Source organism: Schistocerca piceifrons, chromosome 2 (assembly GCF_021461385.2).
Source record: "Schistocerca piceifrons isolate TAMUIC-IGC-003096 chromosome 2, iqSchPice1.1, whole genome shotgun sequence".
In the NCBI taxonomy this organism is placed as follows: Eukaryota; Metazoa; Arthropoda; class Insecta; order Orthoptera; family Acrididae; genus Schistocerca; species Schistocerca piceifrons.
The window spans coordinates 504,001,339-504,025,550 of record NC_060139.1 but is presented as its reverse complement, the minus strand read 5'-3'; the positions used below and the strand labels follow the sequence as shown (position 1 = coordinate 504,025,550).

General features: G+C 44.8%; 1 protein-coding gene across 1 annotated transcript in view; it reads right to left on the bottom strand.

The window, feature by feature from the left end:
- The window catches only part of LOC124776538 (MOXD1 homolog 1-like), a 171,030-nt gene that overhangs the window by 127,113 nt on the left and 19,705 nt on the right, over positions 1-24,212 (bottom strand). The window lies entirely within an intron of this gene.

Sequence of the window (24,212 nt, the reverse complement as noted above, 5' to 3'; positions counted from 1 at the left end):
TGATAAGGTGGAGTCATAGGCTTCTCGACGATGGTGGCAGCGTGCCCACGCTTCTTCGACCATACGGCGACAGTCTGAGGAGGTCAGGTGAGCGACATTGAGTTTCCACAGACCATGACTATGCCACACTTGCTGTCGGGCGAGAGTGACGTCACAGAGGTACGCATCATGGTCTGATAAGGCCAAGGGCCAGACTTTCGCATGACGTGTGCCATCAGCAAGGGAGCGGGTAACGTAGATGCGATCTATGCGGCTTGACGAGTGAGAGGTGTAGAATGTATAGCCCGGTTGAATTCCGTGGAGCTTCTTCCATGTGTCAACAAGTCGGAGACGGTCGATGACCACTGAGAGAGATGCACAGGGGGAATGTCGCGGGAGTTGGTCCGCGGGCTCTTGTGTCGAGTTAAAATCCCCACCGAGTACCAAATCGTCCTGCGGACCGGTGAAGATGGGTGTGACGCTTTCGGCAAAAAAAGTTTGTCGGTCATGACGGCGGCCAGTGCCGGACGGAGCGTAGATATTAATAATACGCACGCCGAACAGTGTCAGGGCCATACCTCGCGCAGTGGGGAGGTAGATGACGTCCTCTGCAGGGAGTCCGTCGCGTAGCAGGATGGCGACGCCGCTACCGGTATCGGATGCGGGGGAAACATGGGCATTGTATCCGGTGGGAACTAGGAAGTCAGCCACAAACACCTCTTGTAAGAGTGCTATATCCACATCCGCAGAGTAAATAGTGTCTCTGAACATGGCCAGTTTATGGGGGGCACGAATGGTGGCAAGATTCGTCATGGCGATACGATATTGCTGTGTACGGCCACCCTCAGTATTTGCAGAACGTGCGGTAGATGTAGCCGGCAGTGGAGACCCGCCGGCGGTCCCGCCGTGGTGATAATTACTGGCGGGGCGCCAGCCCCAGTGTCGCCGAGGTGGACTCCTGTGCAGACACGCTGGCAGTCTGTTCCACTTCTTCTTCAACGTCATCGGCCCAGGAAGCTGACGACGTGGACATGTGACGGTCACGTACTTCCGGAACGGGTGTCGTGGATTCCGCAACATGAGTGGCAGGGGGACCGCCATCGTCATACGTTGACAACGGCGAGGACACGTCCCTGGCTGGGAGAGTAGGCGTCACAGGAGGGGCGCCTGTTGCTGCCACATCGCGTGACTGGACGCAATGTGGGAGATCACCGTCAGACATCAGGTCGACATCTCGTGGGGCCGTCTGAGAAAGGGCGTCATCGGAAGGCGTTCGTCGTCGTTTCCTGTGTTTGCGAGGCGACCGCTGTTTTCTGATGTGGCCTTCTGAATCAGAATGTGGTCGCCCGTCGTCTGACGCCGAACCCGTCTGGACAAAGGCAGACGTCGGCACGACACCGAGGTCGACGTCCATGGTTCCAACAGGAACATCGGTTTCGGTCTGCAAACCGGACGGTCCTGAAGCGGGCACTGGAGGCGACGCCGTGCTTGTGTCCTCGGCGCGTTGTGCTGCGGCGGGTGGCGTTGACGATACTGCTGGCGCAATCGAGATTGGTACGACGGGGTCCTGTGCAACCTAGGTGTAGGTGATGGGTAAGGACGTGACCGTCGAAGCCTGGGTCTCTTCACGTAACGGCGTCTGTATTAAACGGCGGTGTAAGCATTCGGAACGTACATGTCCCTCCTGGCCACATCCAGCGCACGTTCGTGGCTGTCCATCATACATGACGATGGCCCTCACACCGCCAATCAGCAGGTACGATGGGACGTGTTTCGTCAGCTCAATTTTTATTTGCCGGACGCCATTTAATAAGGGGTAGGTCGTAAATGTTTGCCACTTCTCCGCGACGTGACCCAAGACGGTGCCACATGGTTGGAAAGCGGCAATGACCACATCCTGAGGCACCTCAAACGGGAGCTCAAACACCCGCAATGTCCGGAGACCGAATCCAGCATGGGCGACCGTCACAGCTCCCACATGTCCATCAGAGTGTTCAAATTTCAGTCCGGTGGCATGACGGTGAATTATGTCATTGCAAATTTCCTCCGCCGACATCTTGATGTAGACAACACTTCCAGTGATGGAAAAATGTATGCCGATTACGTCCTGGGGGTTCAAACGTAGATCCTCACGTAGGAAAGCGGTTCGTGAGAGTGATACAAACACCTTTCCTTGCTATCGCCTGAATTAGGAGTCTTATTGCTTGTTTGGTTTAATTAATTAATAGAATATGAAGCAATTGGTATAAAGAATGCTTTTTCCAAACTGCTATCATTGCTTTTGTTCTATTACTTTATTTATGACTGAACGTTTCTAAAACTGAAGACACTCGTCCATGCTCTGCACTGCAGTCGAGATGTGGCAACATCGTTCTCTGTTCATTGGCTGACTGTGTTTTGTGACGTCAGATGCGCAGAACGAACCTAAACTCGGCCGCCAACATAAATGACGCGCACTTTAGACTAAAAACGGTATGTTATGGTTACCACGTTAGGGTAGGAAACGTGACGCAATTTTTGGTTTCGTCGGTATTGATAAAACAGAACTCATGGCAGGGAGTAAACCTACGTGTTCGTATCTCCAAGTCCTCTTATGGTGTGCGGCTATTATTTTCACAAGAAGTTTACCCTCAATTGTGAATGGGCCAAGAGGGGAGTGATCATGTTCGTATGTGACATATGGTGATTCACAACAGTAGCAGCATGGGTCAATCACAGTAACAACTGAGATTTTAATGTTTTACATTTGACTCTTGTAAAAGAACATGTTTTTCTCTTAGGGAGTAGCCAGAGCTATTATACTGATAACTAATAATGCAATACAATCAAATAAAATTGCAATTTGTTACCATTTTCACCTTGATTGAAATCACGTACAGGAGTCTTTTGTTACCTTTTGTTATTCCCTGGTAATAATAATGTTACTGAAGTTGGTAACGGGTAGCTCAGTTTCAGCAACCTTCAAATAGATCATTTGTGGAATTACCATTGAAGAAGAAACCAACGGCTAGTGTCCTTTTTACCACATGCACAGGGCGTAGATCATATAATATGCATGAGGTGCAGATGTTTTAAGAAACAGTTGAGATTGAAACTGAGGCGTGAGATGGTGTTTTTGTAATTCCCTGAACATTTCCAGTTGCACCACTGACGCTACGAAAACAATAGGTGTGTTCATGCATAAACTCTTTCACCACTTCTCACAGGAACAACTGAGGCATTAATGTTTTGCATTTGACTCTTGTAAAGGAGTATGTTTTTTTTCTTCCACTTAGGGAGTTGCCAGTGCTATTATACTGATAACTGATAATGCAATACAATCAAATAAAATTGCAATATCTGTTGTTTCTCTTAGAATTCCATTTAGGGAGAACCACATTAGTGTTGTTTCTCTTGGATTCCATTTAGGGAGAACCACATTTCGTGAGACGTAGCACCAGTCTCCTCTCGCTTCCGAAAATTTCTCCAGATTTTCTGGTCTTTTTTCTGTTCAAATTATTGGTTGTTTTTTATTTAAAAATGTGCCCAAACGAAAATATTTTAATTTGTTTGAAGTTATCATGTGGCTGATTGCTTTTGGAACATGGCGAGTTCTGACTATAAAAATAGCATTAATGAATCACTCTCGATTCACTGACTGCAAAGCACAGCGTGAAATAGACAAACTTGGGAAAAACATTACATAACTAAAAGCATCTTATGTATCTAGGAGCACAAGGTTCAAAATGGTTCAAATGGCTCTGAGCACTATGGGACTCAACATCTGAGGTCATCAGTCCTCTAGAACTTAGAACTACTTAAACCTAACTAACCGAAGGACATCACACACATCCACGCCCGAGGCAGGATTCGATTCTGCGACCGTAGCGGTCGCGCGGTTCCAGACTGTAGCGCCTAGAACCGCTCGGCCACCCGGCCGGCCAGGAGCACAAGGTAATGTGACCTCTGAGTAACATCACTCTTGTCTTACTCGCTTGGTGAAATCCACGGCATGCTAGCTTGCGAGTCGGGGAAATACGCCAAGACGGGTCGAATCCTCGTGGCGGATTAACGACTGTGGGCTTGTATATCGGACTGCCTGAGTGTGCTTTTTAGTGGTTTCCCACGGTCGTATAGGCAAATGCTGCGCTGGTTACATATTCAGCCTGTGAGAATACGACAAGGAAACAGCTGAAATATCATACACAGGACGATGCAGCTGCGCAGTCAACGCGGCGAATTGCCAACCAAAGGGACCCGGGTTTGATTCCCGGTCGTGTCGGAGCTTTTCTCCGATCGGGGCCGGCCTCGGTATTGTGTTGTCCTTATGCTCGTATCGTCAGACATGACATTCTACTGTTCAAACAGCTGTATGAGTACGTCCTGAAAGCCAATAAAATATGTCAAATCCTGAGGAAGCGGACCTTGTAGTAGGCTAAACAGGATAAACTCTAGAAAAAGGAGGCGGTGGTCCCTTTCTTAAACAGCGAAATTGGTGTACTTTCAGTTATCTATTGTTCCTGTTACAAGCCAGTGAATCACAGTCGAGCCATAACACAGACCGTGATGATGCCACATAATAGTTTGCCTCAATCATGTATTTTGCTTCTAGGTCAGTTTTCCCCTCATCAGGCTTCAACATAAAAACGCGTCACTCGGAAGAAATACTGAAAACCCATGACGTCTTCCAGTCTTGTGCGCAGGGTCGACCTGACAGACCATATTGAATACCGAGAAATCACGAAAGACACTAAACTTAAGAGAGACTGCCGTCCGCAGAGCATAAGACAATACTTTCGTGACGGCATTTAATACTTCGACCTCCGTCGCGGTTTCTTCCAGGTTGAGCACCGGTAGACGGAGCGTCAAAATACGAGCAGTTTATGGAAGAAGTAGGCATTTCCACTCCTGCTGCACACTATATCTTCTTGCACCAGATGCTACTTACAACAACTGTAAAATATAGTGCTTCCGTATAGATTTCACACTGAAAATGTCCACTGAGACTTCGTCCCACAATAAGATCATTGAGCCACAAGAGTGCCACATAGTCACTAGACAGTACGTGTTGCGGGCGTCCTGGTGCGGTACCGATAACACCAATTTAGCATTGGAGGAAAGTCTAGGGGGTAAAAATCATAGAGGGAGACCAAGAGATGAATACAGTAAGCACATTCAGAAGGATGTCGGTTGCAGTAGTTATTCGGGGATGAGGTGGCTTGTACACGATAGAGTAGCATGGAGAGTTGCATCAAACCAGTTTTCGGACTGAAGACCACCACCACAACAACAAAAATTCGAAGTTGTATCTAACGCCGTCGTGTGTGTCTGTCTGCCTGTCTGTTTGTTTCAAAACGCTAATCTCCAAAATTACTAGACGAATTTTCATGTAGTTTTCACAGGTAACTCCAGCATACCTTGGGGCAACATACTGGCTTTATTTTATCAAGATCGAATCACGGAAAATATGATATCGTAATTTAAAGTTTTATCTCCTTTGAAGCATATGGGAAACATATTTACTGTTTGAAAAAGTCGTTTTCAGTTCTTGACACGTGAACAGTATCATACTGTTATTGATGTGTCCTACGCAATGTGATTCAATGTAATGAATATAATGCTTATACAATCCTCAAAATGTTTAATGCCTATTCCCATAATGATATTATGAAATGCTAAAGTAGCTCTGCGTATTACATTTGTACGGCTAAACTGCTGAACCTTCTGTGGTGACATTTAGTATGGAGATGGCTTGAACTGTAAGGGAGAACATGTTGAAAAATTATTAAATCTGTTGCATAATGACCACGTTGTGTTGTGTACAGTCACTTCAGGAACGCCATGCATGGATGCACCCTCTTGCCCGTGTCCCTTCGCAGGCACTGCTCGGCAGCAACGCTGAGGCATGCCACTCGTCGTGCATTCGGGCAGTGGCATGGAAGGGGGAGGGGAGGGGGGAGGGGGGAGGGGGAGGAGGGGAGCGCGCACATCACTAGCTATGCTTATCTATACGGGCAGATACGTTAAGATAGCCGACATTGTTGCAATACAACATTTTATTTATCATCATTCATCATAACAAAACTACTGGTATGTGAACGCAGCCTCGGGTAACAGTTAATAAAACAACAAAAGGAAACTCAGAACATTGCAGAATGATCAAAATGGTACAAATGGCTCTGAGCACTATGGGACTTAACTTCCAAGGTCATCAGTCCCCTAGAACTTAGAACTACTTAAACCGAACTAACCTAAGGACATCACACACATCCATGCCCGAGGCAGGATTCGAACCTGCGACCGTAGCGGTCACGCGGTTCCAGACTGCAGCGCCTTTAACCGCTTGGCCACACCGGCCGGCATTGCAGAATGCACGAAAAACGAAATCGTTTGTTGTTCATGTACAATGATTGATGCAGATTTTTCTGTTTATAAAGACAGTAATAAGGACTACAGGACACTTTGAAGACTGGTTAGCACACCTATTTTCACAACTATGCCTTTCTAACAGTGTCAGATATTAGAAATATGAAGGTTTGTGGTTTCTTCTCAGGTACATCATTTCTCTCTGGCGAATTTCACTTGGCCGAGCGGTTCTAGGCGCTTCAGTCTGGAACCGCGGGACCACTAAGGTCGCAGGTTCGAATCCTGCCTCGGGCATGGATGTGTGTGATGTCCTTAGGTTGGTTAGGTTTAAGTAGTTCTAAGTTCTAGGGGACTGATGACCTCAGATGTTAAGTCCCATAGTGCTCTGAGCCATTTGAACCATTTTTTGAATTTCACTTCTGATGGCGGTGTGTGTACGTGATAAATACAAAACTTCATTGCCTTTCGATCTTACTCTGAAATGTACATCTCACCGTAACTGTCAGAGAAACACCTTACAATACGACAAAGCCTGCAGAAGAAATTCGGTGTTTAAAATCAACGATACCGTTGATTTCTTTGCAGTTCTGTCGACAAATACTGCAGTGAATCGCATTCTGTTAAGTTCCAACACATGAACATTATTGAAGATCAAGGAAAGATGTTCCGCACCAAACAAAAGTTTACATTTCACCACAAGAAAACGATAGTGCCGCATAGTTTCATAATGCTGTCAGCCTTTAAAATGGAAGAAAAATTAGGCTATAGACGTAGACGAAGTTTTAACATTTCCGCCGGTGGAGGACATCGACAATGGATTTGAGGCCCTATATTTGGCAAGTGTCCGGCGCCCGACCATAGTGTCACGTGGGCCAACCCAATAACAGCACGGGGCTAAGCGAACGACCACAGGCCAGCCTTGTTTGGTATGCCGCATCATATAATCTAAATCTTGCCTCGCTGCTATTCGAATATCGACCCTGATTTGGATACTGATTTTCTGGCTTATGTTCTTAGAGTTTATACAATGCTCCGCTGATGAAAGCCTTGGTCTTGTGTCCCGGATTAAGTGTTGGCGCCAGGTGTGGGCACTTTAGAAGCCTTCAGAGAAGAAGCACAGGCTTGAGACTGAAGAAGGAAATACGTCTCGTCCTTTTAATGGAACCATTCTAGCACTCGCCCGCCGTAAGCGATTCAGGGAAATCACGGAAAACCTAAACAAAGCGAACTGATTGCATCGCCAGAACAAACTAAGTAATATGTGTAGTGTGTTACAAGAGAATCTAAGCTGTCTGACTTAGGGAAACATTCCGTCAATCATCAGTTGTCCATTCACCCTGCTCAGAGGTTATTCTCTAACAAAACAGTGTGTCACATTATAGACAGATCAGTACCTTAAGGAATAGTTCCAGTTTAAGGTGGAAGATCAGGCTATATACGGTGACGGCATTGCTCTTCACAAATGTATTACTATGTTTGATTTAGCTAGTTTATTTGATTTAGTTAGTGACAGAAGACAAGCTGATATGAAAATTTTTCTTTAAATACTGATATGCGGTGTAGCCTGAGGTCGTTTCTAGAGAATCATGCTTGCTTGGTAAGATTTACTGAAGTGGGTTATACGAAGTGCAAATGCAGAGTTCCTCGCTAATGCCCCATTGTAGTCTGATTTAAAAAAATTACTTGATACTTATGTCTGTCACTTGCCGCTACAGTGCTGCCACATCGGCTGCCGGCTACCGCTCGGTTATAGGTAACATACAAACACGGCGGCTCGCTTCACAAATGCTGTTAATGTGTAGCGCGGAGCGATGGTGGAAGTGGCCGCCGCGAGGTATGTCAGAAATACGAGACGCTCTGTCAACAATTGCTTTTATGTGACCAGCCACCAAACTGTCGACGCGTTTTGTAGCCCTGCACTTAAACTCACGTCCTAAGCTAACCCCAGCATCTTGGCGTGCAATATATCCGAGAAAACGGCGGTCAACAATCTGGGGCAGGACTAAAATCACGATCACTTTGTTCACGGCGATTAAAGTTAACCTCTACGAGCTATTTCGAGACAAAACTGAGTTTCAGCAAACTGCAATTTCTCGTATCACTGGTTCCCTGAAAGTATCATCACACTGGCTGCACTTGCTTCCGTGTTACCAATCGATGAGCAATCCTACTTCGCACATTGTTGCTGATTAAATGTGACACTGGCAGATTCCAAACAAAAAAAGAATCGCAGGAAGAAAAATAAGAACAAATAAAGTTGATACGATGATGAAAATGACGCGATTGAGTAGTAGAAATAAAAAATACATTTAAGCCAATTAACTGAATAAAAAATGTCCTTTGATTAGATTTAGAAATAAAAAATAATTCGTCGAACCCACGACCTTCTGCACGTCAGGTTTATTGTGGTGACCCAGTCGCAACGATGAATTGCAACCTTCTGACAGTCGGCTTCACGCATATCGTGCGAAGCTTATCTAACTAAGCCGATTTCTGTGATTATGATAACTGTATATGTGACGCTGAGTCGCGTCTTGTGCGGAAATATCCAGTAGTATTTGGATAGTGCTGTGTATGAAACGAGTGTATTCCATTACCATTGTTGTGTGTACGTATGTGTGTATCGTGTGAAATAAAAGAGCCAGACCCATGATGCGGGATCCATACACTTTAAGAAAGAAAGTCGGACAAAGAATTGAAAGTGAGCTGATCACTTGCGGCAGTTTGGCGAAGGCGAACGGTTCGGGCGTGACGTTGAGCGCTCTGATTGGAGGGAGCCAGCTCCAACGTGTGAAGTGTCAACTATCCATCAATTTTAAGCGAACGTCTAGTCAGTAAGAGCACTGCTCAAACCATGTCCAACCACGCGCCGTGCCTCAGCCGAATCGGGAACGTGCTCGGCCGACCAGCTGTCGGTTTCCGCTCGTGCGCTCGAGAGAACGGCCCAGCTGTCATCAGCGTTTCCAGAGCGGGCCAGCCCTGCTGTGCAGCGGGAGATGCTGTGTCACCTCACCTGATGGACACGGCTGGCTTGGCGCGGGCGAGTACGGCACACCTCTATAGAGACACCAGCACTCCTTTGCAGTCACGGCCATGTGTTCGCCGAGCTTACACAAAAGCAGTCCCGCCGCCTCTAACGATCTCTTTTTTCTATAGACAACGTTAAACTTCTCTTTTCAAAGGACGTTAAACCCTCGGAAGAAAAACACACATATTTTCAACGCTTTATTTGAAACAAACGGCCCTCCGAGTGGAAAATCCTGTTTAGCTACAGTCTGTGCACTTCTTTTTTTAAATTACCGCTGTTGTTTTCGTCACTAGTAGCGGCCAACACGTAGCACCGATTGTTTTAACAAAGAAACCTTTTTTGTCGCCGATGGACGAGCTCCTGATATGTTAGCCTTTTGTACCTAATTCGCGGCAACAATCCCAAATACGGCTAGCGAATTTTAGGAAGCAAAGACAGCCATTTCATATACGAGAGACAAGCACATGAAAATTGCATTCGTACAGAAATTTGTGCTTCATGTGACATCATAACTGAAGGTGTATCGTGTTTGTTTGTTTGTTTGTGTGTGTGTGTGTGTGTGTGTGTGTGTGAAGAAAAGAGAGAGAGAGAGAGAGAGGAGATGATAAGGATGTTGCTGTGTGGGGCGCTCAACATCGTGGTCATCAGCACCCGTACAATTTCCAATCTTTCCATTTCCAGTTTCGCTACTACCCGAATGATGATGAGATGATGAAGACAACACAAACACACATTCCCCCGGGGGAGAAAATCCCCGACCGGCCGGGAATCGAACCCGGGACCCTGTGATCTACAGGCGGCAACGCTAGCCACTAGACCACAAGAGAGAGAGAGAGAGAGACTGGAAGACGGATGCTCATGACGATAAGAGGTCGCAGCCTGCAGTCAGCACTTACGCGTACACAAAACTGACGTAAAAAAAAAAAAGGTGAAAAACCACCGTTTCGGGATGTTTCAACTGTGTTGGACAACTTTCTGCACACACCTTGTAGTTTTTCTGTATGTGATCGTGACTAAACTATTACAGCACCATAAGTTACGTGCGCACTGGTTTCCAAAACTCTCAAGTGTCACGTTTGTGTACAGGAATTTGTCACCCCGTAAATCTAAATTATTATTATTATTATTATTATTATTATGCGGAGGTTTTTATACAAAAAATTGTTTTAACTGTTACACTGTAGAGGAGATCGGGGCTACGTTTTACATGGGGCAACTTGTTACATGAGAACTCAACCGCTGGTAATAACGAACATTCCTTCCATTGGATGGTGGCAACTGGTAGTACATTTCTCCTGCAGATCTTTGGAGGGCGTACTGGCAGCATTAAGAGAGGAGACGTTGTTTCTCCATCTGCTTGTTCATTTTTAGTCTGCGAGTGTGTTTTCATGGTAACTCATCAGCATTTCTCTATATCAGTGTCAGTCCCGTATCATGTGAAAGTCTTACCTTCAGGCGAGTGATTAAAAGTTTAAAAATTCTCTACAAACGAAAATGTGTGCGTATCTCTTCCCGAATACAGCCTAAAAGGGCGACCTATGCAGCAATTTGTTACAGTTTCGTTGGGAATAGTTGTTGCAGTATAACAATGGGCAAATGAAGTGATGGCAGGTCATTGACTGAGGAAGGCCTTTAATAAATATGGAATAAATGTCGTGACGCCACAGCAGTTCTACCGAAAAATGAAAACTGTGTTGGCTGGTAATAATATTCATAAACGAATTCCTCTCCACGCCATGAAGACCCAAGGGTTGTCTAACGGCCGCCGTGTAATCGTCTGCCTTTCAGCGTCATGCGGATACCGTACGGACGCATGAGGTAAGCACATAGCTCTCCCGGCCATTTTGCAGACTTTCCACACCGTGGAGCCGCTACAGCTCGGCCATGTGAAGTCCTCCCGTCAAGGAAGAATCCTTGGCAGGGGTCCTCCGCATGGCAGCCATCTACGATGACCACTCAACTACGGTGGTAGACAATAATATTTATGAAACTTCCTGGCAGATTAAAACTGTGTCCCCGACCGAGACTCGAACTCGGGACATTTGCCTTTCGCGGGCAAGTGCTCTACCATCTGGGCTACCGAAGCACGACTCACGCCCGGTCCCACAGCTTTACTTCTGCCAGCATCTCGTCTCCTACCTTCCAAACTTTACAGAAGCTCTCCTGCGAACCTTGCAGAACTAGCACTCCTGAAAGAAAGGTTCGCAGGAGAGTTTCTGTAAAGTTTGGAAGGTAGGAGACGAGATGCTGGCAGAAGTAAAGCTGTGGGACCGGGCGTGAGTCGTGCTTCGGTAGCCCAGATGGTAGAGCACTTGCCCGCGAAAGGCAAATGTCCCGAGTTCGAGTCTCGGTCGGGCACACAGTTTTAATCTGCCAGGAAGTTTCATATCAGCGCACACTCCGCTGCAGAGTGAAAATCTCATTCTGGAAACATCCCCTAGGCTGTGGCTAAGCTATGTCTCCGCAACATCCTTTCTTTCACGAGTGCTAGTTCTGCAAGGTTCGCAGGAGAGCTTCTGTAAAGTTTGGAAGGTAAGAGACGAGATATTGGCAGAAGTAAAGCTGTGAGACCGGGTGTGAGTCGTGCTTCGGTAGCTCAGATGGTAGAGCACTTGCCCGCGAAAGGCAAAGGTCCCGAGTTCGAGTCTCGGTCGGGCACACAGTTTTAATCTGCCAGGAAGTTTCATATCAGCGCACACTCCGCTGCAGAGTGAAAATCTCATTCTGGAATAATATTTATAGTTATATATAATATTACAGTTTAATTGGATAATCAACATCGAAAAGAACGTTAAATACAATATTTATGGAGTCTCATAATGTCACACAATGGAGATGCTATGAGGTACCATGTCATTCTCAATATCAAATCCTTAACGAGTTGTGCCTCATATTGGATAAAATGGTCGTTAGGTTGTCAGATGAAGCCCTATCTCAGCTTCAACATGATATCCATTAGTGTACAAACCCTAAAGATGTAAGCAAATTGGCGTATCACTATGTAATCAAAAACCAAATAAAAATTGCAGGTGGTTGGAACCCAACAAAAAGTGCATCACGTGACTTGCTATTAGCATTCGTAATGCATAGTAAGTCACTGTCCATACATACAACATAATCTTTTTTACGATCGATTCAAATTCCGAAGTCAAGATGTCTACAATATTCGTAAGACTGCTGTGACAGCATTTCAAAAACCGACGAAGATTATTGCAAGTAAAGACACTGATCAGGTGTTGAGACAGGCACCTTAGTAACTTCGGCTCTTTCTTTTTGGGCAAGAGTTAATTCGCTGCTAAAATTCTTTTTTTGTTTTTCCCAAGAAGAGACCGCGGGGTCTAGGGCGCCTTGCACTGTCTAAGGCGCCTTGCACGGTCCACGCGGCTCCCGCCGTTGGAGGTTCGACTCCTCCCTCAGGCATGGGTCGAGTGTGTGTTGTCCTTAGCCTAAGTTAGTTTAAGTTAGATTACGTAGTGTGTAAGCTTATGGACCGATGACCTCAGCAGTTTGGTCCCATAGATTTGACCAAAAATTTCCAATTTTTCCCAAGAAGAACATTAAAGAGCGCTTCCTTTCAAATGCATCGCTAGGGGGCGGAGTAATAGATCTGATTAGAAGACTGGACGGGGTTTTCAGTGTTTCATGAAACATAAAATGAACTACATGAGGGACACCAAACATGGACCAGGTTTGCTTCTTTTGAACAATTAACTGTCTCTTCTGGACGTAGAAGCACTTGACATGGCCAAGAAAAATGTTGATGTTTCTACCTATAAATAATAGCCTTTGGGCAGAACTGTGTTTGGATCTTTAAAGAGCTTCATCAATAGTGCATGTAATGCATAGATGAAGGAAAGCCCTGAGAAAACTGTTACTATTTACGGCATTCCTATAGTGCGCAAAACTGCCAAATACAGTGGTAAAACTGCCGAATACAGTAACGTCAAAGAACATCATGGATGGATTCATGGCAACTGGTATCTGGGCATTAAATGAAGACATAGTTGATAATATAGGCTTTTTGCCGTCAGCCGTGACCAATCGTCTAAAACCGACTGAAAGCGCAGATGACGTCCTTCACAGGAAGAACACTGTTATTGATAGGCCTCTTTGTGGCACTGTTTTTCAGCTTCATCTGCAAAATCAGGTCCTTCCACATCGAAGCCAGAATTTCATATTAGCCCGCAACACATCCCACCTTTTGCCAAAGATGGCTTCCTTAAGCGGAAGCAAATTACGAGTGCTGGTACAACAGTACAGGGTGATTTACATGCTCATGCAGAAAAAAGTGTAACTGAAAATGCAGTTCGCTCTCAGAGTAATGAAGAAAATAAGGGTAGAAACAAAAGACGTATAAGAAAAATATGCTACGAGTGAGGTCATGCGTCAAGGAAGATGACTGGTTTTGAATGTGCTAAGCCCAATTCAAAATCAGGGCAACCAATAAAATGGTTTCAGTGTATTGCTGGTAGAGAATGGGTTCATTACTGCGATGAAAATTTCGAGGAAATTTATTTTTTTTACAGGCTAATAGTTTTTTAATGAAAAATACTATCTACACAATAGAAGGAGTTGTACGGAAAAATGATTTTAGGTTAGATTTAAAACTTGCTTTAATACCTATCAGATATTTTGTGTTATTCGCCAGATTCTCAAAAACTTTTGTTGATGCCCGCCGAACTCCTTTCTGAACCACTAACGAGTAATAAAGGCCATTTTTCTTCGAGCGCTGTAATTATGGACATCACTATTCTTCTCAAATTATAATGGATTTCTGATTACGAATTTAAAAAAAATGGTTCAAATGGCTCTGAGCACTATGGGACTCAACATCTGAGGTCATCAGTCGCCTAGAACTTAGAACTAATTAAACCTAAGTAACCTAAGGACATCACACATATCCATGCCCGAGGCAGGATTCGAATCTGCGACCGTAGAGGTCACGCGGTTCCAGACTGAAGCGCCTTTAACCGCACGGCCACACCGGCCGGCTGATTACGAATTTAATCAGCGAATATATCTGCACCCTTTGTGTAATCATCACTTCATTTCTGAGTGATGAGTTACCCACAAAGTTATCCCATACGACATTAATGAGTGGACAAGTGCAAAGAATGTTATGAGGTTGATTCGTTTGTTTTCAAGACCAGTAATCACACACAGCAAAAGTAGTTGAACTTAACTGTTTGAGTACCTTAGTAACAATGTTTCCTCAAGCTTTTATCAAAACTTGGAGCATTCTATCGTGTTTACTGATTCCATGATCTACATCAATTGTATGTGTGTTGGGGCTGATGGTGTGGTAAAGTGCACGAGTGGAAACCAAGGGGTCGTGGGATCGAATGTCGATCAGAGCACGGGATTTTCAGTCTGTCTTAAACCCACCCTTCGCCTCTCAATGAGGTGAAGGTTTACTAAGAACGAACAGTTTGTTGTACAGAACTAAATATAGTGTGTTTTCCCAAAATTAAGGGTAGTTAATTTTCAGACAATCAATAAGTGTTTGAAAAATTGCACCAACAATTTTTTCAGTTGCTTTCTCTCTTATGGGATTTGTTGTAACACTAGTGTCACGCGCAAAAACACTAATTATGCTTGCCGGCCAGAGTGGCCGAGCGGTTCTAAGCGCTACAGTCTGGAACCGCGCGATCGCTACGGTCGCAGTTTCGAATCCTGCCTCGGGCATGGATGTGTGTGCTGTCCTTAGGTTAGTTAGGTTTAAGTAGTTCTAGGTTCTAGGGGACTGATGATCTTAGAAGTTAAGTCCCATAGTGCTCAGAGCCATTTGAACCATTTTTGAACTAATTATGCTTGATTGATGCTAGATGAAAGGTCATTCACATATATAACGAATGGAGTAGGAGCGGACCCAATATTGAGCCCTGTGGGATATCCCTCGTGATTTCTCCGTAGTCACTAAAATTTTATCTCCTTCTGAGATTGGATTCCTGGTCACAACTTTCTGCATTATGTTTAATTATGGTTACATAAGTGATGACTACATGGTTACTTCATGAGACGGTGGCTGAAATTTTCCGATGTGCAGAAATCTTCGAAGCGTAACTGGCTGTTCTTAGCTGTGGCCTAGCCCCGCTGTGGCGGACGGAAGCTGCGGAGGAGTTTTGGGACCGTTAGCGTGAATTGCAGGAAATAACTAGTCCGGCGGCTACTGGAGCGGGCCGGAGCTCGGCCTCAGGGGCACAAACCGGTCCACCAGGCAGCGACGCCCGCCTGCGTGCGGCCGACACAGGAGCGTTTCCCGGCCGCGCCAAACCCTCCTCTCGCACAGCCTGTCTCCCCTCAAACGTAGTCCCAGGTATCGGTTCTCGTTATGCACACAACATTCGAGTGGAATGTGTCGGAATACTTGTTTCGCACCGCTCATGGTTGTCTCCATACACTCTGTCGAATATCATTATTTACTACTCGTAATAATGAATTAAAGAGGGTCCTCCTTAATGTAAGAAAGCAAATTTGTTTTGTTTAATCCCTAAACCTGAATCACGACAATTTTGGCATTTCCAGTAGTTTTTTTCTTTGGTTGTTTCCTTTTTTTTACATTAGGTGTTCCCTGTTGTTACCAACAGAAGTAAGCCATAAGTCCCTATTAATACATCGCCGAATTCTGGATGTTATCACGTTGCACCAGCTTATACGAGCTTTTCACTGCAATTTTTGCGTTGGCAGCAACAGGGCACACTTACTGTAGAAAAGAAACAATGAAAGAGAAGGTCCGCTGAAGATGCCACAACTGTGGCGAAACATATCTGGGGATTGAACAAAAATTGAGTTTTTGCAAGATGGCGGATTCATTATTCATTATTATTTTCTGTAAGTGCGGGAGAAGAGCTTACAATTCCATTATGATAATTAATTACTACTTTTACACTGATTCCCGAATCCCATTATCCTTAAAGGGATTTCCCAGTATCGCTTCTGCTTGGTCATGTGAACAACCCGATGTCGATTCTGAAAAATGCGAGTATGGCTGCGGTATTTCCGCTTTCTAAATCGATTTTCGCTGCGTGTAACAGTGCCTGACTTGCCACTTAAAGTAGACGAAATCTATTAAGGTAGACTGAAAGAAAATGAAACACACTGATCTGACGAAGTAGGTATGCATTTCCTTTATTTAACTGAAAAAAAGCACACCTTATCTTTATTAGGCAGAGATATAACTGCTTATAAATCAACTCAATTAGCAAAATTGTGTAGTTTTGTAACAACTCTACTGCCTGTTTGGCTGGCTAATATGAGAAATTATGTACCACTCTTCCTTTTAGTGGCAAAGGCTCTCGTACACAACTAGCTAATTCTGTACTTTAGGAGCGCGCAATAAAACATTTTCGCATGCATTATTTGCCAAGGATAATACCTTTAAACTTAACTTCTTGAACAATTTCCTCCTCGTTACGCGTACTGATATCCATAATGAAATCTTACTTTTCTTATTAAAAAAATTACGAAGGTACTGATAACCCGCATTCACTGTGCTGACGGAATCATAATAGTTTTACACGCGATTCCTGTAAACAAATGAGGCTTGGGAAACCGTGATTTGATAGGGCTAGAAAACTCGACTCAGGCCTACCATGTAAAGACGACAACGAAACTCGGTTTCAGGCATCAGCGTGCCTGACGACAATCACCGGTGAATAAATGTTGGGGTATCATTGTAGAAATTGTAGGGATGCGATTATTTTGACTCGTTGCCACAAAGTTGTACGTGAGACAGTGAGTCAATGTTGTTAATGGCGTGGGTGAAGGAAATGGCACACGAAAAACATGTCAAACGCTGGCGACACATGGCTCTTGATAGGATATTCGGAGGAAATCTGTGCAACAGCCGTCTGCTGCTCTTGGTCTAGTGGCTAGCGTTGCTGCCTTTGGATCATGGGATCCCGGGTTTGATTCCCGGCCGGGTTGGGGATTTTGTCTGCCCGGGGACCGGTTGGCTCTGAGCAATATGGGTCTTAACATCTATGGTCCCCTAGAACTTAGAAGTACTTAAACCTAACTAACCTAAGGACATCACACAGCAACCAGTCATCACGAGGCAGAGAAAATCCCTGACCCCGCCGGGAATCGAACCCGGGCGCGGGAAGCGAGAACGCTACCGCACGACCACGAGCTGTGGACCCTGGGACCGGTGTTTGTGTCATCATCATCATTCCTAACAGTGGCTAGATTGGATTGTGTAAAAACTGAGACACTGTGCGGGAGCTGATGACCGCGCAGTTGAGCGCCCCACAAACCAATCATCATCATCATCATGTGGTATGGCCGCTTCTTGCGACGGGAAGTGAGAGCGAGGCAGCTAATTTCAGACTCGGCGTAGACGGCAGAGATACTGTCCGCCTCAGACCTCGCAAAAAATCGACCTCCCCACGAAACTTTGTAGACACAAATTCACTGTCGTTCCTATGGGAGGAGCGTTCCTACGGTGCCAATTGGGCTGGCACCTGAACCCAATAAATATTGGGGTGGTAAAAGAATATAGTTTTTCCTTCCAATACATGTGCATCATTCCATTTTTCTCGGTCTCATTCTTACTTCATATGTAAGTAATAATGATACAAAAATAAAGTCAGCACCTAGAAACAAACTTATTTTTAAAACCAAACACTTGTCTGATCTCCAGACTACAAGGCATCTGTCTTTCTCAGTTTAGTAGAGTCCACTTCTTTACAAATACAGCAATACTACGAATACTTCGAACACGGCTGCTAGGAGGACCACCCAATCAGCAGCCGCCGTCGTTTAACGATTTCTCGCAGTTGTTTTGACTGCAATAGCCCTGCTTCTCCCTCCTTACCCATTGCGTAAGAGCTTCGTCCAGAATTACATCGACGAAAACTAGCAGTAATTCCTGACCTGACAATGGATACAATCTGAGAGACAGAACATCTTGAAAATGTCTACATCCCCCGTCGTTATCCGCTTTTAGAAAAGCTCATCTGCAAATTTCACATCTGGGGACCGATCTTCTGTGAAAGTGGATACAAACACTTGGATTTTCTCTCGTTTCTCGTCTTCTACTTCCGTTCTCTTTGTTTCTTTCCTTTTTTCGTTTTTTCCTGCATCATCCAATTTCGAATTCAAAATATCTGATGTGAAATCCCCGCGGCTGTGGTCAACTATATTTTGCAGTGGTCTTGCACTAGAATGTCACCTCTGATGTCTTCATGTGCAATTGTCGCTCGTTTTGTACAAGCATCAGAATCCGAATGCACATTTCTACAGTCACTTCCTCTCTTGATATCTAGTATATCATCGAGAGTCTCAATCATGTTTTTAAGAATCTGGGAGGATGAATGGTTAACTTCCGCTGTCACAGTGCATAGTTGGTTTATTTCTAGTAAAATCTTGTTTACGGAATAGTCTTTCAAAAGGTGTAGCCGAGCGGTTCTAGGCGCTTCAGTCTGGAACCGCGCGACCACTACGGTCGCGGGTTGGAATTCTGCCTCGGGCATGGATGTGTGTGATGTCCTTAGGTTAGTTAGGTTTAAGTAGTTCTAAGTTCGAGGGGACTGATGACCTCAAATGTTAGGTCCCATAGTGCTCAGAGCCATTTGAACCATTTCGTATTATCACATCTCTCTGCCGCCGCCCCCCCCCCCCCCCATACACGCACACACATTATAGAACTACTTGCCTGAATAGAAAATTGTAGAAAAAAAGTTTCTCTGGAACGTTTTCGCGGTGAGCTAAACTGACTTCTATTTCTAAAAGTTTGAAATGGCCCAGATTTGTGCACATTTGACCACGTGAAGCGAAGAAGTCTGTGTCGTTTGAAAATGCAATTCTCCTACAACGGCGATTGAAAAATAAATAAATAAAACTTTAAACAGGATTCTCACTTATTTTCACAGCACCGGAGACGATGCTGTTAGTACGTGCTTGTTTGTCTGCTTGCAAGAGAGAGACCAGAAGTTCGTGCTGAACAAAGCGGTATTCTGACTCTTCGTCTTCCGGTGTAAAGAAGCGTTCTTTGAAGTCCAGTGGGCCTGATTTGGTATCTATCCAAGCTTGACCAAGCACGCTAAGAATTTACTTCGGCACAGTATATTTCGCAACGACGGTTACCTCGGCTCCTCCGTCACTGGCCGTTGGCTAATGAAAGGGCAGAAAGGCGGAGGGAGAAAAACGCTGATTTGGCTTCTCGTTTCTTTTCGCTGGAAAGAACAAGGGGCAAGAGCGGTAGGAGGATTCCGCGGCCGTGTTCTTCTGTTTTGGGGCGGGCACGACCCCGCCTCCAGTGGGCAGTCTGTTCTCTTCTCTTCTCTTAATGGCCGACAGCCAACAGGTTCGTGAATAGAGCGGCGGGCGTCCCGCAGAGCGGGAGGTAGGAGTAATTTATCAGGTACCCCGTGCGTCGCTATCCGAAGGCCATCGGCTGCAGGCGCGGGCGAGCCACACAGCCGGCGCGTCGTCGCCCCACGACACGGCACGCCACATCCACATCGAGCCATCCACATCCGCTTGAGCGTCCAGGCACGTGCGGGGGCGCGCGCCGAGGTACCGGCCGGCCCGCAGCATCTCCTCACCTCGGCACGCTATGGGCGTCCGGCGTAAGCGCGCTGTTACAAGGCGGAGATATCCTTGGGGACACGGACAAAGGAGAAAGAACGGGTCTTTTGTATCCGACAGTGATTCTGATTTCCCTCCATACCAGAGTCTGAAATACTGCGGTTAGCATGTAATAGTAGTACCTCGCTGATCTGTGGACGGCGCAAGCAGAAGATACAATGGATGCACTCTCCAGCGGAGTTCTGCTCTTAAGTACGTGGGCACAATCACGTACAGCCATTTGTCTGAAGTCTCTTGAAGCCGTCGATCCGAGCCGTTTGGTACAGTGTTTACCTCCTGCTCTTTGCACGGCTTCACCAAAATGTAAATGTCGTGTGACTAGGGCCTCCCGTCGGGCAGACCGTTCGCCGGGTGCAAGTCTTTCGATTTGACTCCACTTCGGCGACTTGCGCGTCGATGGGGATGAAATGATAATGATGATGATGACAACACAACACCCAGTCCCTGAGCGGAGAAAATATCCGACCCAGCCGGGAATCGAACCCGGGCCCGTAGGATTGACTTTCTGTCGCGCTGACCGCTGATTGCCGGCCGGTGTGACCGAGCGGTTCTAGGCGCTACAGACTGGAACCACGCGACCACTACGGTCGCAGGTTCGAATCCTGCCTCGGGCATGGATGTGTGTGATGTCCTTATGTTAGTTAGGTTTAAGTAGTTCTAAGTTCTAGCCATCTGAACTATTTGACCACTGATTCTGTACGCTTACGACGATGTAGCGGTGTTTTAGTCTGTTTCTAGCCAGCCATTCACTCGGAAATGTCATTTGTTGTACCGCTCACTGAATCACTACGTGCCGTGCGATAGCGAACGTCTGATACCAACGTCGAGTATGAAGGTAAAATATCCTCTCTGTCGCCGCTTCGTTGGAGCGAAGAACCCGTTGACAAACGAGACACTGAAAGAAGAGGTATGACAGCTTCCATGACGGGCTTTGGTTAAGAAGTGTTTATGATGTAAAGATAACTGTTTAAGTTATCAGTGTTAGTGTCTTTAATTCTCTTCCACGACTAGTTGCGAGGGCCTACTCATTCATCTTCAAGTGGATGTTTCTAGCTCTACGCTGCTTTTGTTTCTATTAGGTGTTGATGTGTGACATTCAGTGATTCGGATGTGTATACATAACGTTCTGCAGTGTCGTTTTAGCAGAATCGTGTTCGAAATGAAGTGTAACGCACACAACTGATCACACCCAAGAAAAGAAACACATGGAATGTACTGGCAGTTGCGAATGTGAACAACCATGAGCTCTATAATGGAATGACGACAGTGAAGATTTGTGCCGGACCTAGACTCGAACCCGGTTTTCCCGCTTGATGAGGACAGCTTACCATTAGGCAATCCGAGCACACCGCACGGCCAGCCCAAACTTGTGTATATTCCTGCACAGAGAAGACATTTTAAGCATGCGTGTCCGAAGAAACCCTGCACCGACTTATGAACAACACGGGCACTGCCGCATCGTATCGTATAGGGAAAGAAACTTTCGCTGACCACCTGAAGATGAGATAAAAGCCCTCGAATCCCGTCGTGCAAGAAAATAAAAGTGAATGACAAACAACTGTTCAGGTTTGTCTTCAAAGCTAAAATCCAGCCATTTTTTTTCTGTCTCTCTCTCTGGTTCTTCCTCCAATGTATGACATTCTTTTCGACTTGCTACAAACACCGTCCATTTTATTCCTTCCATTTCACTCATGCTTTACGGTCCAGTGCCTCCGTTGTTCCAGTAACTGGAGAGTGTCTGATGTCCTAACTGGAGTTCCGTACTGGTGTTTTATACCTTTCCGAATTGCATTCATCTTGGCTGAGTGAGTATACCATATTTGTTTCCCCCATGGTGCCAATCTTAAGTACGTAACATTGTTAAAGTATTTAGTGGTATTACTAAGCTGCGGTATGAAATTGGAAGATCGTGCTAAAACAGTACTGGGAAAGGCGCACGGAACACTTAGCTTTGCTGGTAGGGTATCCAAGGAAATAGCGAACACGATTCTAGTGCGACCATTTCCGAGATACTGTTTCATTCTTTGGAGTTCTCATCGATTATACATGACAACAGGCATCAAGCCTTTCCGAAAAACCGTAAAAGCAAATGCTGGGATGGTTACTTAACAACAGCACAGCCGTCTTCGTCCCCAATCCCAGCTCATGCTCCGGCTCTAATGATTTCGCTCCGCTAGAATCTAATATTTTTCTTTTTCGAGCAAGACTGTGAGATAATTCTGCTGCCACCATTGTAAAAAACAGATAAGACAGATTAGAGGGATACACAGCCATACAGTCATTCTTCCCTTGCTCGATACGAGAATAGAATATAGCAGGCAACCGCTAATGTTGGCACGAAGTACTCTGTCGTACACACTACAGTGGCTTATAGAGTACAGGTACGTATTTAAATGTATATAGCTGTCGCGATGCTCTCTATTCGACTATGGAATTATTGATCAGCGGAACTGAAATTGTGCACGTTGACTCTTTTGAGCCCATTACGATTTTTGTTTTCTAACTATTCACCCAGTTTCTTATTTGTAGCTGTGCGATTGTATAATTCATCTTTCATTCCTTAAAATTATTTTAGCATTTGCCTCAAATCATTGTATTATGAATTGCGACTGGCTGAGATGCATTATGTCAAGTACCAGCCATAGTATGAAGAAATAAAACGAAATTGGTAGCAGCTGCTTTATTACCTTTGGTCTCTGCACTTTTTGCGTTATTCGCGCACTTAATTCCAGTGAAACATTTCACCATTTAGACAAATGATTTCAATTGCAGGGTTCATGAGGCTATCAAGCTGAACTTGGACAGGGTAAAGGATACTTTTAACAAGAGAAAACTGTGAAGTCAATATTGTTTTAGAATGAGTTGATGTTCTACTCGTGCACTGAAATCACCACGATTTAATGGCGAAGTGACTTCAAATTATTAGTCTGGAACGATTGCTGAGCTATTTCAGTCTCACTTGCCTCTATTTTGTTCCTGTCAGATGTGTCATGAACTTTTTTTTAAATTACGACTCATATATGTTGCTTTTCTTTAAAGAAAGCGGAATATAACATTGCCAACTGTCCAGAAAAAAAGTCTCTCTCTCTCCATAGCAATGAATTTCAGAGGTGTCGTAATTGTTTAGTTACTGTTTAAAGAGCATACATTCTTAACGTAAGAGCTTTCGGAGAAATCAGCTATGAAAATATGTTACCTATCATCAAACGGACGAAGGAGGTCGGTTTTAATTGCCGGGCTTGCCTGGATCGTTACTTCACGACTGTATGAGATTACTGATAGAGACCCCTGCAATTTGTCTTCCATTTAGCAACTGCATTGGCGGCGAAACACCAGAATTATGCGGGCAGATATCTAGCTAGATAACGCATATGTTTACTTATTGGATTATTTAGCTAGATTACTTTCATTCTTTTACATCATCATGCAACGAACTATACATGTCAAACATTTACAAGATAAAGTTTTTCAAGCTTCTATCAACTGTACTGATTACGTAAAATTTAAGACAGTATGACAACAACCGAATTAAAATTTTAATAATAATAATAATAATAATAATAATAATAGCAATAGCGACGGCGATAAAAATAATCAGAAGCAATAATAATTTTACTTGTGGTAGTAATATTCAAGATATACCACGGGATAGTGAGATCATAAAGATAAAGGAGATGACGACAGTTGAGAAAGAGAAGGCAGAGTTTAATACAAAACTCTATGAATATACGGATACAGACGAGTTTAAAGGCCGGAATAGTTTTCCAATGAGAAGAAGACATCACGAAATGAAGATTGGTTATAACACACCGACGACAATGTTGTTATCGGATACGGAAAAAAGGCATCAACATCGGTCACGGTCATAGACTTAACAATGCTGCAACGTACAATTTACGAAAATTTGTTATTGAAAGTGTCGGTGTCCATTAAATGCACCACAGATTATTAACTAATTACCGTCTGGTATAGTTTATGCGACTACTGTGTGATCAGTATGAGGGCTGGGGATGAACTACTGCAGGACGACAAAGCAGGAAGTTTTCTATTGAAGGCCAGTTAAACGAAGCATACAACTGTCTTACAGTTAAATCTTCCAACATCTAGCGTATAAACGATTCGGTAAAGGAAGCATCAGTCATTGTGTGGGACTATAAAAAGGGAAGCCTGAAGTGAATGAAATTTGTTTCCCGTGAGATGAAGGCCGCGGGGAAGGCGGCAAAAAGCTGTAAGCTATTTGTGGAAGGGAGGCGGCGGTCAGCGCCACTTG